This window comes from Pongo abelii, chromosome 17 (assembly GCF_028885655.2).
Source record: "Pongo abelii isolate AG06213 chromosome 17, NHGRI_mPonAbe1-v2.0_pri, whole genome shotgun sequence".
Taxonomy (NCBI): domain Eukaryota; kingdom Metazoa; phylum Chordata; class Mammalia; order Primates; family Hominidae; genus Pongo; species Pongo abelii.
In genome coordinates this window covers 69520685-69540972 of record NC_072002.2, presented here as the reverse complement: position 1 = coordinate 69540972, position 20288 = coordinate 69520685, and the positions used below count along the sequence as shown (strand labels likewise).

The 20288-nt window shown below is 36.4% G+C and overlaps 1 long non-coding RNA gene across 1 annotated transcript; it reads left to right on the top strand.

The window, feature by feature from the left end:
- The first annotated feature begins 1849 nt into the window (after positions 1–1849).
- LOC129051596 (uncharacterized) lies at positions 1850–16214 on the top strand. Its single transcript, XR_008515953.2, has 3 exons — positions 1850–2422; positions 15488–15594; positions 16098–16214. It is a non-coding gene; the product is annotated as an uncharacterized LOC129051596 (long non-coding RNA).
- The last annotated feature ends 4074 nt before the right edge of the window (positions 16215–20288 follow it).

Here is a 20288-nt window from a genome sequence, read left to right as displayed (position 1 = left end):
TGGAACACAACATTAATCTCCATCAAGAGATTATCATATAATAAGCAAACTGGATAATGGATAACAATGGATAAACAAGTTGTGGCATATCTGTACAGTAAAATGCCACTCAGCAGTAAAAAGGAATCAATGATTGATAGATGCAACAATGTAAATGAATCTCAAAATAATTATGCTGAATTTTTAAAACCATATTCTTAAAAGGGCACAGATTGTATGATTTCATTTCTATAAACTACCAGTGGATGGAAATTAATCTATAGTGGCAGAAATTAGATCCGTTGTTACATGATGACAGGGTAGAAGAAAGGATGGATTTACAAAGGGGAAAGAAGAGACTTTGGGAACCAATGGCTGATGGATGTGCTCATTGTCTCGATTGTGGTGATGCTTTCATAAAGTGTACTTGTGTCGGTGTCAAGTGGAGTCCTCAAGAAGCAGATATCATGACAGAAGCAGACAGATACCATGACAGGACCAGATCATGAGAGATCTACTGGGGTAATAGACTGCAAGGGAGTTGGAGGAAGCATTCAGGGAAGGCTAGGAAAGCCTGCAGAGAGGTGGCAGAACCGACCCAAGTATAGGGGAGAGAAATGTGAGGAAAGCAGGATGGAAGACAGGAAGGTCAAGGACTAGAGTGGAGCTCTAAGAAAGGTTGGCAAGTCTGATGGAGAGTGCCGCCTCCTGCAGGAATGGGCCTATCTCAGTTCCCTACTGCACTTGGTCCCTGGGTGGAGGAAGCAGCCTTGGGGAACTGTGGCCCTGACACAAACACAGCGATGGATTCAGAGCCCAGCGTTGGTGTCCTCATTCGCTCACTTTCCTAGCAGTAGAAGATGTGAGAAGCACATCCCCATGGTTGCCACCCTCAGCAAATTAGACGCTTTAAATATGTGTGGTTTACTGTATGCTAATTAGGCCTGATTAAAATTTTAAAAAACAATAAAGACAGATAATGGCAGATAAAGGTAACAGGAGAACACTATGGAGAACTTCATGTCAATAGATCTGGAAACTCGAAATTGGACAAATTCCTAGAAAAATATAATTTACCAAAACAGATTCAAAAGAAAAAGAAAGTTTGATTCATCCTAACGTTATGAAAGAAATTAAAACAAATATCCTATAATCCAGTAATTCTGCTCATGGAGTAATACCCAAGAGACATACACAAGAATGCTCATGAGAACAATATTTGAGTAATAAAAACTCAAACATTCCAATTGCCATGAAAAAGAGACTAAATAAACCATCAGTACTCTTTTTACACAAAGAATAAGATACAACAGTAAAAATGTAGAATAATATACAACAGTAAAGATGTAGAACCTTAAACTATACACAATCAAATTTTGGAAACGTGATGTAAACTAAAAAAGTAAATCCCAGAAGAATAAATATGATACAATGCTTATAGAAATTTTTTTAAATTAGCAGAATTAAACAACTAGTTAAGCATACATGCAAATGGGATAAAACTATGTATTCAAAAAAAACAGGGGATTATTGGCTAGTGATTACTTCCCAGGTGGGATAGTAAAGCATGACAAGCAACCTATTTATTACTAATGATCTAATTCTTGGGTTTATGGGCATTCCTTATATTATTATACTTTAACTCTTACGTGTATCTTGTATTAATCCTTTGTAGGTAACAAATAATTTTTATCTTCTCAAAAAAGAAATGAGAGAGCAAAGCCCTATTCCACTCAGAGGAAAGAGCATGTGCAAAGGCTTTAAAAGCAGCAAGTTCGTGGAATAACATGGAACAATGAGAAATAGAAAGAAAGCTCTGGAAGTTGTTAGGATGGTAGTAGGGAGGAGGAGTTCGGTGTGTGAACACCTCTGAAATACCAATGCCAGTGCTATCATAGACATTATCTTCTCACCTTGTTTGGAAGATGGTCCTTGTAAACTTGATCTTCGGCCGGGTTCGGTGGCTTATGCCTGTAATCCCAGCACTTTGGGAGGCTGAGGCAGGCAGATCACGAGTTCAAGAGTTCGAGACCAGCCTGGCCAACATGGTGAAATCCCATCTCTACTAAGAATACAAAAATTAGCCGAGCGTGGTGGGGTGTGCCTGTAATCCCAGCTACTCAGGAGGCTGAGGCAGGAGAATCGCTTGAACCCAGGAGGCAGAGGTTGCAGTGAGCCGAGATCGTGCCACTGCACTCCAGCCTGGGTGACACAGCAAGACTTCATCTAGAGAAAAACAACAACAACAACAACACCAAAAATTTGATCTTGATAATTAGCAAGTGTTGATTAGCCTTGCCAAGACTGCAAATTCCCCAACAGACAGAGCTCATGGAGAAAGCTTTAAAGTTATACACCATTAATTCAGAATTCATGTATCAATGGAATTTTCCAACTCTTCATGAAGACCTGCTGGGTTTTCAGTTTGGAACCATCATTTAAGGTACCATTTCAGTTGTAATCTCATTTTACTTTTCTTACTACAAAATTTTATATAAAAATAGCGTTTTTTTCCTGATTACAAAAAAGGAGTAAATAGTTATAGAAAATGTGACAATACAAATAGGCATTAAAGAGAAATAAAATTCACTGTGATGCCAATATTCAAAGATACACTTTTTTTAAAGACTGGTATACACACATACACACATGCCACGTTTTATTTCACTAATTTGGAAAGCCTGTCATTTCTCACGTGGTTAATTGTAATTATTAAAATTGTCATATTGTCTTCAACTCACTACATATTCTTCAAAGAAAGGGGTTGACAAACCATGGCCTTTAGGTCAAATGTAGCCTGCCACCTGCTTTTGTAAACCAAGTTTTATTAGAACACAGCCATGTTTATTTGCTTACATATAAACCAAAGTTTTAGCAACAGAGTTGAGTAGTTGTGATGGAGATTGTACGATAAAGCTATTTGGCCTTTGCAGAAAAGGTGCTAAACTTTGCTAAAAGACATACTTTAGTGCCTATCTATTAATAGTATTGTTTTATGAATGTACTATAAATTAACAATTCCTCGTTATTATATATTTTAATCTTTGCCACCATCCTTACAATGAAATTGCTGGATCAAAGTATGTATGTCCTGTGTAAAGAGTTTAAGCATGTGGCAGGCCACATTTTCTTCCAGAAGGTTGTACCCATTGATATCACCACCACTATTCACAGCCAAACTTCTGGAAAGAATACATCCAAATCCTCTGCATGGACACTTTCAGCATCTCCTTGTGACCCTTTGCTCTGTCATTGCTGCTTAGTCACAGTGAGAATGCCTCGTTTACTTGACCTCTCCCGGCCTTTGACACTACTGATCCTTTTTTCTGGCTCTCTTTTTTCTTGGGTTCCAAAGCCCTCCAGTTTTCTGCTTTTCCTCTGCTCCTTCATTTTCTCCTTAGGTGTTCTTCCTCTTGTATCTTACTGGTGGAAATTTCCCAAGAATAGGCCTTGGCTCTCTTTTCTCTCACTACTCACATCTGATCTTTTCTCACACCAGCTTCTTAGCATTCTACCATCAGTCTCCTCCTCACTCTGGCATATTTTACCTCTAGACTATACCACTGAAGTAGCCTCCTTACTGGTCTACTTCTTACAGTCACATCTTCCTCAAGTTTTTTCTTTACATACTTGTGCCAGATTAAGTTTTCTTTTTAAAAAGTTCTAATTACCTTAATGTCCTCTGTATTAGTCTGTTCTCACACTGCTAATAAAGACATACCTGAGACTGGTTAATTTATAGAGGAAAGAGGCTTAACTGACACAGTTCCACATGGCTGGGGAGGCCTCACAATCACGGCAGAAGGTGATGGTGGAGCAAAGTCAAGATTGTTGGAAGTATAAGGAAAGTATCTTACATGGCGACAGGCAAGAGAGTTTGTGCGGGGAACTCCCATTTATAGAACCATCAGATCTTGTGAGACTTATTCACTACCACAAGAACAGTATGGGGGAAACAGCCCTCATGCTTAAATTATGTCCACATGGCCCTGCCTTTGACATGCGGGGATTATTACAATTCAAGGTGAGATTTGGGTGGGGACCCAGCCAAACCATATCATCCTGCTCATAAATCTTCAATGAATTTAGATTGCTTACAGAATAAATTTAAAATTCCTTTAATTAGTTTTTAACACTCTTTAAATCAGCCTCAACTTGCCTTTCTGACTTTAATTTCCTTTTACTAGTCTGAATTTTTAAGCCCTTATACATTTGTGGTGCATTCTATGTGCATAAGATACCTTTATATCATTTACCCTAATACCTGCTGTGCAGTCATTCAAATCACATCAATTCTTCAAGGCCTATGTTGAAAGTCATTCATTTACTTTTCTTCATCCCATCAGTGAGAAAATGTTATCTCCTTCCTATCAACTCTCCATAGGAGTTCTATTTTACCTGTACCTGTCATATATAATATTTTCTTATACAGTGATTCCTGAAAGTATTTTATCTTGCTCTTTATTTTTACACTACATTACTATGTGCTTTGAGCCTTTGTTTTCCTTGAATCTTCATTGTGCTGTGGCTTCCACAAGATGGAGATATTAGTATCAAATTAATAACTCGGGGAATGAACTGAGTATTACCCTAATAGAGGGTAGAGAGTATTAAGGTAGTTCAATACCTTGTGATTTATGCAACGTTGAAATAAAAACCAGGGAATGGTAGATTCAGGCCTTCAACAGTATTGCATAACCTATTACATCAATGCTGCTACAGCTTACTCATGGAAAAGGAGGTAATTATTAGCACAATATACTTACCTCATAATACATCAAGACATAGTAGTAGAACTTCAAGTCAACAGGGACAAATCTATTTCTTTCTAATTATACTTCACAAGGGCAGCTCCTGCTTGTCCATTTCACTGAATAGATGATCTATGGTGTGGGGCTGACCTGGCCAATTGAGAAGCAGTGTGGACTTCTCTATTTTAATTCATTGCATTAGACCCTAACTAGATCACGGGATTTGCCATATCCTTATAGTGTTAAAGATTTGTCTATTTGCAAACTTCCAGATGACAGAGGGACAAGAAAGTATACTGTTCATACTTAATATTATCTATGGACTATAACTGAATTCGATGGTAAAGAAGCCTTTGTTATTGGAGGAAGTAAAAACTTCCCCACCATGGTATATTAGTACGTTTGTGCATTTTTTACAGAACATTGGCTTTATTTTGATTCTTTTGTAAAATGTGGAGAAAAAACAATTTGTGCAACCCATTTTTTTCTAGGGTCATTCGTTGTCCAGTTGTGTAACCTTGGGTAAGTTATTTCACTTCTCGGGGCTTCTTTTTCCCTACTAGTAAAGTGAAGGGGCTCAATTAAGTGATATCTGAGACCCTTTCCATCTCTGAGCATCTGAATTCTATGTCACCCTATGTAGAGAATGAAGGGCAGCATCTCAGATAGACATCCTAAACCCACCACCAAAAAGCCTACCTTATGCCCTGTGGCTGCCACTGGAAGTTTTTTTGTTGGAAGATCTTTTTGGACATCTTCCTCCTTACCCAAAACTGAACCCTCATTATTCAGTGGCGTATACAGACTCTGTGTGCTGGGAAGGCCCCAAATCAACATCCTGGGGAATTCAATTTTCTTAGGAGCTATTCAGCTATCAAGGAATTTCTTTTTTTTTTTTAATTATTATTATACTTTAAGTTTTAGGGTACATGTGCACAACGTGCAGGTTTGTTACATATGTATACATGTGCCATGTTGGTGTGATGCACCCATTAATTCGTCATTTAGCATTAGGTATATCTCCTAATGCTATCCCTCCCCCCTTCCCCCACCCCACAACAGTACCCGGTGTGTGATGTTCCCCTTCCTGTGTCCATGTGTTCTCATTGTTCAATAAGGAATTTCTTAATATGAAAAATATGCTATTTTCTATTTAGAACTCCCTTGGAGTTCAGTGGTCTAGCAGCAAAATAGACACCATGTCCTGGTCAGAATGAATTAATGAATTCATGAAGCCCACCTTTTTTCAATGACTGTCCGCATCAGTCGTGTGTTTTCCATGAATTTTTACATAATCTTTCTTTCTACATTTATTTTTACAATATTGCAATTTCAGTGACTTTTCTGAGAGCCATGATTAAATCATCTTTGTTATAGTAGTCATCAGACCAGGACAGCCCTTTTTGCAAGTACCTGTTCTCCCCAGATTGCTTTAGCTTATTTTCCTTATACTTACAGCAATCTTGACTGTGTGTGCTACCAGAGTCAGCTTCCTAACATACTTCCTTGCACAAAAATTTCAGTGGCTAAATTATAGTAATGGTGTATCAGTGCTGAAAAGGATCATAGAAATAATTTAGGTAAATCCCTTCATTTTACAGTCAAGAAAACTGAGGACTGTGAGATTTAGTAGCTTAAGGTCAATGTATTAACCTAGGTTTCCTAGAAAATATTACATACAGAACCTGAGGCAAGGCTTAAATACTAATGCTTTATTGGGAAGGAAAACCCTTTATTGGGAAGGAAAATGCTTTATTGGGAAGTAAGAATTTTTAAAATGGTAAATGAGGGAGGCAAAGATAGAAAGCAAATGCACAATGATACATCACCAAGCTGACCACTGATTCCCAGAAAGCTCAAAGGGACCAAGCAGGCCACTCAGCAATATATGTGCTCAGTCTAGTAAGAGAGTTCCAGACATCTGTACCATGCCTCAAAATAGTATGTCAGAGCAAGGAAGAGAGGATTTACTGCTGGATCCAATCTGTTTCTCTTTCTATCACTCCTTGAGGTTTACCATGAAGGGAGTTCACTCTCTCCTACACCTCCAGGTTGTGTCACCTGGCCACTTCGGCATCTTCTGGGGAAGACGAATCCCATGCACTGTGATGTGTTGCCTAGAAGTATCGGTAGGAGCCAGAGGCTCTAGATGTGGCACTGGAAGCCACAGGTAACAGAAACACTACAGCCCAAATGGAGTTGGTTTCTATTTTAACTGCCAAAGCAGAACAAGTAGCTGAGTATCTGGGAGACAGGGAAGCCCAAGAATAAACTGAAGAGGGCTCCAATATTGCCAAACAGCTTCATAGTAGCAATATCCACTATCCTGACACTAAATTTAACACTCAGAAGAACAAGCAAATTTTTCAGCATCTTTCAAGATTCTCTATATTCCAAATTTGCCTTATTTAGTTAGCTTATTGCAGCTACAATGCTCTATGTGAATTAACATCACCCGCCTGAAAACAACTCAACCATAAGGATTGAGAACTAAAAACACTTGTGTCAACATGACGACTATTTGTTCTGGAAAAATTCTTGTCCAATTTTTTTAAAGTCTCTGTTTACATTAGAAAATTAAACCAATTTTTTTAAAGTCTCTGTTTACATTAGAAAATTCTTGCAAATCCATCTGTCTAGGAAAAGTTTGCTCATCTGGGCAAACAGCTTGCTATATAACACAACAATTTACCAACACTCTATTCAAGACCATCCCTCAATGGACCCACCAAGCCTAAAATGCTCTGTCACAAACATTACCCAATTTCTGTCTTCCACCTTGAAAGATCTACTTTAAATCCTGGTGCGCAGATCACTGTCTTTTGAGACATTTTATTGACTCTGTTGCCCCCAAAACCTATCAAGAGATAAGAACTTGTATGTTTTGTAGCAATTCAGGTATAAATGCCCAATTAATTCACAAAAACAGAAAAATCATTGCCTGAACCTCAAAATAAAGTCAGAAAAGACCCTAGTTTAAAGGAATAGGATTAACTACCCATTCAGTTCTAAAAATTCAAAATGCCACAAGAAAAGAAAACATATCTAATTAGAATTATATGACTATCACCCAATTTTGTTGTGCATATTCTCCTATTTTATTGCATAAACTCATGTTTTATGTAAGTTTTCTCACTATTTATAAAATAGTGAAAAAGTTTTCCCCAAAGGTAGACTGAAGTGAAAGTCAGCCAATATAATAAAAGCTTCAGACTCTGAATTATTTCATTATATCTGCAGGTTGATTTCTCACAGACGTTTAGCCATGGATGATTTGATCATGGTGGAACTAGTAGAAGCACTCTCTCTACTGTTCTTCAGCCATACCTCCTACAGAATTTTTCAAACTACAATGTTAGGAAACACCTTTTCTCTTGCAACTCTTCCTTGTCCACTGAAAGTCACATGTGTTAGTATGACACCAAAAATATAATTTTAAAATTGCTACCTAAGGTGGGGCCCTTAAAAAACAATTTTATCTGGGAGGCCAAGGAGGGCGGATCATGAGGTCAGGAGTTCAAGACCAGCCTGGCCAAGATGGTGAAACTCCGTCTCTACTAAAAATACAAAAAATTAGTCAAGTATAGTGGTGGGCACATTGTAATCTCAGCTACTCGGGAGGCTGAGGCAGAGAACTGCTTGAACCCAGGAGGCGGAGGTTGCAGTGAGCCAAGATCGCACCACTGCACTCCAGCCTTGGCGACAGAGTGAGACTCTGTCTCAAAAAAATAAATAAATGAAAATAAAAATAAAAAACTATAATTTTAAAATTGCCACCTAAGGTGGGAGTTGTGGTGGGTGAGCTCAGGAGAAGGTGTGCATCAGTAGACAGCTCTGTTTCTTTGTTGAATCTTTCCTTTTCAGGTCCCCTTCCCTGTTATTCTGTTATTAAAACTATTTCTTCATTATTTATATTTGTAAAATCATGTAGCTTGGTAATATGCTAAATATTAAACAAATGGCTCTGAGACAAATGCAGCATTGATTCAGACATGGGAGAAAACTGCAAGGAGTCTAAGAAGGATGTGTGGGACGAGTGGGTAGAGGTGGAACTTGGCTTGAATAATAGTTACAGTCAGGTCAGGGTGTGAAGGCCCTGAAGCCAGTCACATGGAATAGCTAAGTAAAGACAGGAGTGTGGGTTCGATCTCGGTCAGTTAGAGAAGCTAAATAAATAAATCCATAAACATTCAGTAACCAATGAGATTAAAATGTTATGTAAGATGGATATTCCTAACAGCAACAAAAATATATGAAATCTCTATGTACAAACTCAACTAGAAATGAGCATGAAGAAATGAGAAGAATTACATGAAGAAATTCATGAAGAAAAGTATTGATCTTTATTAAAGGACATAAAAGAAGATTCAATTAAAACAGACACTGAGAGAGAAATAGAGAGAGACTAACTTCCTGTATTGAAAGAATTTAACATTATAGGGATAAGTTTCACTAAATTCATCTATAAACATAAGGCCAATGAATATGACATTACCAAAAGTATTTTTATGAGAATTAAAAGCTGATTTGGAAAAGAATAATTAGCTTTCCCTTGCTAATTCTCTATTAAATATCAAACCACACCATAAAACTAGAATAACTTGTAAAAGTGTGGCATTGATGCATAATCTACAAATTTCACAGTGGAACAATTCAGCATGAAAAAGAAAGATATATATGAAAACATAATATGAAAATATTATTTATGACAAAGGTAGAATTTAAAATCAGTAGAAAAATAACAGACTATTTAAGGAATAGTATGGGTACAATTGGCTATCCATTTAGGGAAAAGATATCAGATATGTATGTCATACCAGACACAAAAATAAATCCAAATAGATTAAGTAAATAAAAACATAGAAATGAATACAAAGAAACTATAATGGATTATCTTTATAATCTAAAGAGTTTTTCTAAGCAATACACTAAACATAGAAACTATAAGATTGATAAATAAAAATTTTAAATACATACAAATTTAAATGAAAACTATAAATCAGAGCAAAGATTGATCTCCATAATTAATACAGAACAATATCAAATTAAAGAAAGTAAAAACAGGTCACCTAATAGAAAAATGGTCAAATTACATGAACAGCAAATTTTCAAAAGAGGAGATAATAAGATAAATTAAAAGATGCTCAACCTCATTATAAATCTGGGCCATTCTAACTGAAATGAACTAAAATCATGTTTTGTGTATCACACTGTCCAAAATTCAAAAGATTAATTACATTTTTAAGTAAAAAGAGAGTGAGGTTAATTATGTTTTTAAGTAACAAGAGAGTGGGGATACTCGCTCTCACACTTTATTTGTGGCACCCTAGTGACACTCCAGAAGGTTTCTCCTGTTTCCTTCCAAACAGAAACACTCTGCACCCCTCCCCACTATGGGAGGTAATCATTATTGTGACACCTACAACTAATATTATTTTTGCCTATGTTGTTATTTTATATAAAAGGAATCATATACTGTAATTTTTTTGTACCTGGCTCCTTTGCTCAATATTATGATTTTGAGTCACTATTATTGCACTTTCAGATTTTTCAGTCTCATTGCTTTCTACTAGATGTGCATACCAGAATGTATTGTCCACTCTATTGTTGACGGTCATTTGGGTAGAGCTGCACTGATCACTCTTCTACGTCTTTTGGTGAGTGAACATAGGTATACATTTCTGCTAGGGAAACACCCAGAAGTGGACCTGCTGGCTATAAGCTTTTCATGTATTCTTCTTGAGAAAGATGTTGCCAAGCATTTTTCAAAAGTGGTTTTTATCAATTTCCACTTCTAGTTGTGGTGGATGGAGTTCAGTTTACTCTACGTTCTTGCTGACACTCAGTATTATCTGCCTTTTTCCTTTGCCTATTTTGGTGGTTACTTGATGGCATCTTGTGGTTTAACTTGCATTTTAAAAAAATAACTAATAAAGTTGAACACCTTTTTACAGATTTAAAGCACATTTAAATATCCTCTTTTATGGCGTATCTGTTCAAGTCTTTTGTCCATGTTTCTATCAGCGTTTTTTGTTTTTATTTATATTTTTTCAAATATATATATACACATATATATTATATATTATATATACCTATATATTATAATCAATATATATTATTATACGGATTATAATATATATCAACATATATATCTATATATATATATATAATCTGCTTTCATTTTTTGGGTTGCTTTTCCTAACCTTTTAAAGACGTTGTTTGGAGAAGTTTTTTATTTTAATGTAATTCATTCATCTTTTTTTCCTTCATGCTTAATGCTTTTGGTGCCCTGATTAAGAAACCTGTCTACTCCAAGGTGACAAAGATGTTCTATGATGTTTTGTCTTATCTAATCTTTGAAAAGCAATACAAATATAAAAGATTGGTAAAATGTCAGATGTAGTAAAATGGTGAAAACACCAGAAAATGAGAACATTAACCATCTATAAAATTTCATCAGGAAAGTCAGTGCTTTCTTACGACATGATATTACCGGGAGGAGATTTATCACTCCCAGCTAACATTATAAAGCTTAATTCCACTTCAACATTTATAAGTGAAATGCATCATCGCTTGACTGTAAGACTGATAACTACAGTGAATGGGCATACACAGAAGGCATAGGTGAATGCATTGGAAAAATAATAGCTTAGAGTACCTTCAGATTAGCATTCATTATCCTGACAACTAAAGAGAGAGACATGCTCATCACTGTATGGAATACAAAAACAGGACTTAAACGATACAATCTGCCTTCAGTGTTAAATTGAAAATGGTTATTGGATTTAGCCAGCACAAACTGGAAAGCTCATTCTCTATCTTACTTTAAATGCTCTTTATTTTCTCTCTTTAAAAAATAAATTTCCTCTTCCTCATTTTCTTGGATTAGCAAAAGGAATATGCTAAAGATGAACTTTACTGAATGAAATCAAGGTTTTTTTTTTTCTTGTTCTCTTCATTCTTTTCTTCCTAATGCTCGGTGATATTTTTGTTTAGAGTTTCACAGATTTGTAGAGCTCAAAGAGATTGTAAAATTTTACCCTATCCATCCTTCAAAAACATCTAAGCCATATGAAAAAAAAAAGAAAAAGAAAAAAAAAGAAAACCAACCCTGTCTGTATGACAATTTGCCAAGCCTTCAGCTATAGGGAATATAATCATCTGGTTTTGTTTTTATTTTGACTAAATAAAATGTGAAGACTATAAACAGTACTTAAAAATCACTGAAGTAAACTAGGAAAATTGATTCATTCTATGTCAGTTTTTTAAAATAATTCTTTTTACTACTCAATGTATTAAATTATCATTGTAAAGTGTTAAAAGATTAAATATGTTTAGTGTCTTAATGAAGAAAGTGGGTTACATTATTCTCCTAAGGGTTTGGAAAGAAATTATATTGAGTTGCTTGATTTCCTACGTATAATATTTCTTGTATTTATCTTCCTTTTTTAAAAAAAATCCACTTTTCCACTTATTTGCCATTGAAATAGCTCCTAACTATTCTTTCCTTTAGTCTCCTAAACCTCCAATCTACCCTATGTATTTTCAACTTCCTCTTAATGACCTATTTTTTATGTTGTTTCCTTTTGCTCATTAACCATCAGTGGCTCCCCATTATTGGGGAGCTAAAACTTTAAATGTCACAATCTAGCAACTAAGGTCTTTTAAAAAATGGTATGAACCTACTTTCCTAACCAATGCTTATAACATTCCTTTACACAAAACCTAATGACTACTGGTCTTCAAACATCACAAACATAAATATTCCCACTTTGCACCTGTATTCAAATAATTTCCTCTCGGTTTCAAATGCTCTTTTTTTAAGGGGAGACTTGTCCCCTTTTCTCTAAGTGAAATAATAGATCTGGTGGAATTTCCCCTGAGGGAGGTCATGGTCCTGGTTGATAAGCGCCAACGATGGATTAGAAGGCCACCTGGGATTGCTGGAAAGAGAGTCTGAACCTATAGGGATTTAGTTGTAGACAAATGGGCAAATTCTTGCTCTTTCTCTGAACCCTATTTATGAGAATGTATGCTGGTTCTGAAGCCCAAGATAATATAAATGCTTGAAGTTTCTCGCCTTTAGATAAAGGCCAGAAAACAGTGAGGGAAATATCCAGATAAAGGCCAGAAAACAGTGAGGAAAATATTTAAATACGCTTTCACCATTATTATTAAAAGAGATTATTTGTCTTCTGTTGTCTATAATTTATTTCTCATTGTGATGAAAAGAACTATGGTAATTTCTGGCCAGAGAATGGAAGGAAGGATCCCTAATTTGGGCAGATACTAAAACTCCAATAAATTAATACATAAATGTTGAGTAAATGAATAAGATATTCCATCATCCTCACCATGATTAAATATTGGAAAAGATTTAATATATGCAAAGATGTTTCACCCAATGTATAATTTAAAAACAAACAAGGAAACAAAGGTATGGAGTCAATCAATGTCAGTTTTAACCTAGTTTCTTCGTTTGTGTTTGTCCTAAATTCAGTACTTTTCATTTGCTACAGCACAAATATGCAAAAATGGGAGGTATTTGTTTATATTTGAAATCAGTATTTTATTTTTCTTGTATAAAATGTTTCTCTTAGCAGGTCTATATTTTAAGCAAATCTAAAATGACTTTCAAAGGCATTCTCTGTGTGATTCTTTATAAAACTTGAAACTACTTTCTATTGGACTAAGAGGTTTGAAACTAACAGTTTCCGAAATTACATGATTAGAAGTCATTGAAATGAGTTTCTGAAGCAATTTGAGAGAATTTTTAGAAATCAGAGAGAGAATTAGAGGCAGGATTTTTTTGTATTTCCTATATTTCTTCTTGTTTCTTTCATTTTGATATTGAGTCACCAGGCTTGCTCACATCCTGAATTAATTTCTTTTCATCTCTTTTCTATGTTGAAGCTGTCTGTATAATTGTTAGTACGTCATTACTTCATCTACATCTTGTAGACAACTGAACTGAGGATGAATGACTCGGTTTGGGACCAAGTTGTTAGCCTGGGTATACTTTGAGCTCTCAGCTGGAAAAGCACTAACCGTTGTAAGATGTTGTAATTACAATTTACGGCCCCTGATTCTGCAGCACGTTGCTGGGCTACTAAGTCATCCTCCTTCTACTGTAATCTATACTTTCCCTTCTGGGCTATTTCTCTTCTCACAAAAGCTATCATCTGGATATACCTCATTGTAACTCTTGTCTTCTCTATGTACGAAATGAATAATTCTGATCACAACTTTATTTCCTAAGAGAGTGAAAATAATCTGTGAAGAGGAGTGCCTATTCATTTTTATAACCTTTCATTTTTAAAATGACATGTCTGTTGTATCTTTAATATTTGTGCAATGCTGCAAAATATTCCCCATAAAATGGTGCATATACAGGTTTGGGCTCTTGCTCGTGAGTAAAGCTTTAAATTAAATGATTATCAATGCTTTTGGAATACATCCATAATGCATTGACCATCTGTCTTCTAGATTGCATTTTTCAGTAACCGACTCATGAAAAGCAATTCTTCTCAAATTCAGCAATATGTGTAAATAACATTTAATAATATTTTTATTTCTGAAAATGTTAAATACTAAAATATCTTATGGTCTTTTTGTTTCCCCTTATATGATGACTGATGAATTTCAAAAATAATTTTATGTAATAATTTTGTGTTGAATAGGAAACAGACTGTCTCTGTCATTTAGAAGACTAAAATCTAAATGCAAAAATAAGATTTAAAGAAATTACATAAAACTGCACGTCACTGTCACTATAATAGTCAGCACATAATAGTAAGATTCAGATCCTCAATGGTGTGAGGAAATCAAGATTAGGAACAGGTTCCATAAAGTTCAGCTAATTCAGTAGGACTTCAGAGAGCAGAGAAATATAAAATTTTATTTGAATAAAATGTAAGATGAGTAATGTCAGAAGGTGATGACAGTCATGGGAAGAAGGTTTTTACATAGTAGAACAACAGAGAAATAAATGAAGAATGAACAGAGATGGTAAAGAAGTGTGCTATGTAATTTTAAAGTTGTATACTGGGATGATAAGTGAGATGACAACAATTGACAGAGAACTTTAATTACCAGGCAGGTTAAAAATTTAAATTAATCAAATAAGAAGGTAAGGTTTAACATACATTAATAGGAAAAATATAGGAGCTATTACATGATAAAAGTGAACATAATTTTTGCATGGGCATTTTTCTTTTTTGAGACGGAGTTTCGCTCTGTTGCCCAGGCTGGAAAGCAGTGGCGTGATCTAGGCTCACTGCAAGCTCCACCTCCCGGGTTCATGCCATTCTCCTCCCTCAGCTTCCCGAGTAGCTGGGACTACAGGCACCCGCCACCACGCCCGGCTAATTTTTTTGTATTTTTATTAGAGATGGGGTTTCACCATGTTAGCCAGGATGGTCTCGATCTCCTGACCTCGTGATCCACCCACCTCGGCCTCCCAAAGTGCTGGGATTACAGGCATGAGCCACCACGCCCCAGCCTGCATGGGTATTTTGAGTGGTATATAGAACTGAGTAATAGAAGATGTTTTCTAATCATCTTAATGAGCTGAAGACATAGAGTGTTTCAATGATAGGATGAGCATAAAGAACAGATTTTGGCATTTTATAAAGTAGTAATAAAAATAAACTTAGAATATACTACCAAAGAATTTAAGAAATGAGAATGAATTCTATCTTAAACTTTAATTAAATTTACTATACTATGTCTGTATTCTTTATTTTATTTTTTTTCAGACAGAGTGTCACTCTATCGCCCAGGCTGGAGTGCAGTGGCTCACTGCAACTTCTCCCAGGTTCAAGCAATTCTCGTGCCTCAACTTTCCGAGTAGCTGGGATTACAGGTGAGCACCACCACACTAGTTTTTGTATTTTTAGAAGAGACATGGTTTCACCATGTTGGCCAGGCTGGTCTTGAACTCCTGACCACAAGTGATCTGCCCACCTCAGCCTCCCAAAGTCCTGAGATTACAGGCGTGAGCCACCATGCCTGGCCAGAATTCTTTAGTTTGTACAATAATATTATTTGGGTGAAAGTTTTCTGAAGTTGTTTGCATCTAGCTGTACAATGATAAATAAAGAGGAATGCAAAACTTGGAAGAAGTTTGATTGATAGCCATAAATTATTGACCACTATTTGGTTTAATATTGTGGCTAGATAGTTGCTACTCACCACATAGCTCATCTGCTGCCCTACATTCTGCAAATCCCATGTAATTAGTTTACAGTCACATGACTATTTCTGGCCAATGAACCGTGAACAATAATATGTAATGTGCATCACTTCTAGGTCAAGACAGTTAGATGTACATGTTCTCCTTTCATTCTTCCTTTTTCCTTGCTGCAGTGACTTTGGGAGCTGTATGCTGAAATAGGGACATTGCAAGATGAAGAAATTATGGATCTCCAAGTCACTAGATGGAAGAGAGCACGTCAAAAACTGTATAAGGAAGAAGTAAGCTCTTCTTGTGCTAAGCCAAGAGTTGGCAAACTATGACCCGTGAGCCAAATATGGCATACTTTGTATGGTTTGCATGCTAACAATGGTTTTTAAATTTTTACACAGTTGGGGAAAGACAAGCCAAAGAAGAATAATATATTGTGATATGTGAAGTTATGTGAAATTCACCCTCAATGCCCACAAATAAACTTTTTTTTTTTTTTGAGACAGTGTCACCCAGGCTGGAGTGCCGTGGTATGATCTTAGCTTACTGCAACATCCACCTCCTGAGTTCAAGTGATTCTCCTGCCTCAGCCTCCCAAGTAGCTGGGATTATAGGCACGCACCACCACGCCCAGCTATTTTTTTGTTTTTTTAGTAAAGACAGGGTTTCACCATGTTGGCCAGGCTGGTCTCGAACTCCTGACCTCAAATGATCCACCCGCCTCGGCCTCCCAAAGTGCTGGGATTACAAGCATGAGCTGCCACGCCTGGCCCCACATATAAACTTTTTATTGAAACACAGATACTCTCATTTGCTTATGCATTGGCTGCTTTTGTGCTGCAACAAAACTTGAGTATTTGTGACAAAGACTATCTGGACCACAAACCCTAAAATGTTTTCTATCTGGCTCTTCATAGAAACCTTTTGGAGTCAATGCCCCGCATCTCCTAGACACACACAGGATGGGTCCCTAGCATCATGTTTCTACTAGTTGATTTCCCCCCCTCCCTAAGGATAGCTGGTTAGACAAGAGTTGAAAACTGACCCAGAATGAACAAATAAAATTATCTATTTATGGATATTGGAGTAAAACTTGGAATTAAGGAGATTATAAAGATATGCCACGTGTTTATAATTGCTGAAAGTGAGACAAAGATTATTTGGGAGCTAAGTTCAGTTGTTGTTCAACATGGGTTCAGAGGAGCAGAGATGAGAGCCACATAATTACAAGAAGGAAAGTGTGAGAGAAGGATTCTTGGTCCCTTTATAGCTCTTCCATTCTTGGTTACAGGTATGGCATATTTCCTTTTCTCACATAAAATATCCCTTTATATTTATTTTTAATACTCTTTAATTAATTGGCTGATTTACCTACTCAAGCTGGTGTGTATGCGTTTCTTATACTTGGAGTGGAAAAAAGCATTCACAGATACTGATCTCAAAAACCTGTAATTAAAATTTGAAGAAAGCTTTCATAGATAGATAGAAAGATAGATAGATAGGCAGACAGAGTCTCACCCTGTCACCCAGGCTGGAGTGCAATGGCAAGAACTCAGCTCACTGCAATCTCTGCCTCCTGGGTTCAAGCGATTCTCCTGTCTCTGCCTCCCAAGTAGCTGGGATTACAGTTGTGCACCACCATGCCTGGCTAATTTTTTCTATCTTTAGTAGAGAAAGGGTTTCACCATGTTGGCCAGGCTGGTCTCGAACTCCTGACTTTGTGATCTGCCCGCCTTGGGCTCCCAAAGGGCTGGGATTACAGGTGTGAGCCACCGCGCCTGGCCCTTTCATCAATACTTAATAGAGGAAAGCTCTAGTGGAAAAGAGGCAATCTATCACAGAGACAGCAACAATATCCTAGAGATATTCTAGAGCCTTTTGCAAAGTTTCTAATACATTCTGCAATGTTCAAGGTAATGTTTATAAGTAAGTTTTATATGTATTTCCTTGTATAGTTTGACATATTAACTAGAGAGATTTCTTACATGTAGTAAAAGAGGCATTTGAGCCTCAAATCCATTACTTGCTATATGACTTTATAGAGTAACTCAGGCAGGTAAATTGCTAGGCTCACTTTTATCCTTAATTAATGAGAGCAATTGTCCATAAGTCTAATAGCATAATTTCTTAACTTGAAATTCATGGATGAAATTCAGCAAGTCCTCAAATCTCCTGAATATTGTAAACAATATTTTCTATGTGTACATATTTTCATTTTTTTCTGTAAAGGGCACATAGCTTTCATCAGATTGTCAAAGGTATCCATGACCCAAAACGGGGTTAAAAATACATTAATGTGAATAATAATTATAAAGATTAATGAAAAAATGTGCGGAAAGTTATTAGCACAGTACACTGAACACTCCATGCATGTTTGTTCATTTCCCTTTCTCTCTCTCTTTTTTTTTCTTTGAAATGGATCTCGCTCTGTCGCTCAGGCTGGAGTGCAAGGGCGCGATCTCAGCTCACTGCAGCTACCGCCTCCCGGGTTCACGCCATTCTCCGGCCTCAGCCTCCCGAGTAGCTGGAACTACAGGCGCACGCTGCCACGCCCGGCTAATTTTTTGTATTTTAGTAGAGACGGGGTTTCACCGTGTTGCCCAGGCTGATCTCAAACTCCTGAGCTCAGGCAATCCGCTCGCCTTGGCCTCCCGAAGTGCTAGGATTACAGGCGTGAGCCACCTCGCCTGGCCCCCTTTCCCTTTTATCACTTATTCAAACTTCCCACCTGTTGGAGCCTTATTCTCCTGATTATGTTACAATTCTCTCGAGGGCAAGGCAGAGCATACCTTATATTTCTTTGTACTGCTCCCATTGCAATAAAGTACAGTAGAATACTATTAAGTATTTATTGAATAGATTGCAAATGCAGTGATCCCAGGCGTGTGTATGTGTGTGTATTATTTGATACTGAAAATATCAAACGGTCCTTTTCCTTCTTTTTATTTTTTCTTTTGGCTTTTTAGACATGGAATAAAATGTGGGGAAATGTGAAGAGAAATGTTTCAGCAACTAGATCTCTTTTGATTCGTATCCATAATTGCATTCTCCTTTAAAACCTCAGGGATCTTCCTGTCGAGTAATTTTTCTCAGAAATGCTGCTGCTGCCCTGTTCTGTGGAAATTCCTTTGCCACTTCAGGACCGCTGACCTGCTGCCTTCTTTGCTTAGACCTTTCCTGCTACCGCATCCCTCTTTGGTTGCTATGCAACCAGTCCCGGGAGGTGGTTTTACTGTGCATGTGCTTTCCCTCAGATGGATGATTTGTTTTACCGTTTTTTATTTGTTTTTGCCACAATTTGAATCTCATTTTTTTCCAACATTCTGAACTGTAGCCCTGAATCTTGTGTTTTGACAAACTATTATAGTATACAAGGCCTTAGATTTTTATGCTTGATTTCTGATTTCTTCTTTAGGAAGCCTTCTTTTTTGATGTCTCCCAGGATTTTTTTTTTAATTATTAAATGTTGGCATGAGTCTCATGGGCAACCAGTTAAGACTTCTCAATCTTACATTTTTTCACTACACAATGTTCATTTTTGACCTGATTATTTAATTGTAGATTGCATTATAAGCACTAAAACAATTACATTTAAGAATCACACATAACTTACTGACTTTTCCTCTAGATTTTACATCATATTCTGGAATTTTTCCACACTTAAGGTCAAAAGCTCAATGATAAAATTGCACTCATTAGTAACTCTTTTTCCTTCAAACATTCATAAAACTAGCTATAAGCTGTGTGAGGTCATTTGGGAGACTGCACTAAACAATTAAATATGTTAAAAGCTAAAATTATTTGTATTCCCCCCAATGAATTACCATTAAAACCTAATTAATGTAATACTTTAATTTATTTAAATATGTAGGTTCCTTTCTAAATATGTGAAAATAAACCCCCTATTATTTAACAAAAATCTGAAAAAATATAAGAAAGAAAAATGTAAATATCTGACATTGTGATTTGGACTATTCTACACTAACACTAAATCAAACAACAAAAAATAGATCACTTCTAACCTACCAAATTGCCAGTTTTTGAAAGGGTAATAACTAGCATTCATAAAACATGATGAAATGGTTGTTTTGTACTTTTTGAAGCTTGATAAACCAGTATAACCTTTCTGGGAGTAATTGTTGTGTATCAAGAGTCTGAAATCATGGTTTCATTTTACTTCCCAACTTTTTGACCCAGCAAATTGACATCCAGATGTCCATCCTAAGAAAATAACTGAAATTCAGGCAAATAATTAAGCTTAAGAATGATCGTTATACGGCTGTGATAATGAAGTCTGCAATGACAAATTACATCATCCTAGCAAGCTTCCATCCCTTCACGTTCCCCTTCCACCACCCCACAGGGGTGCACGT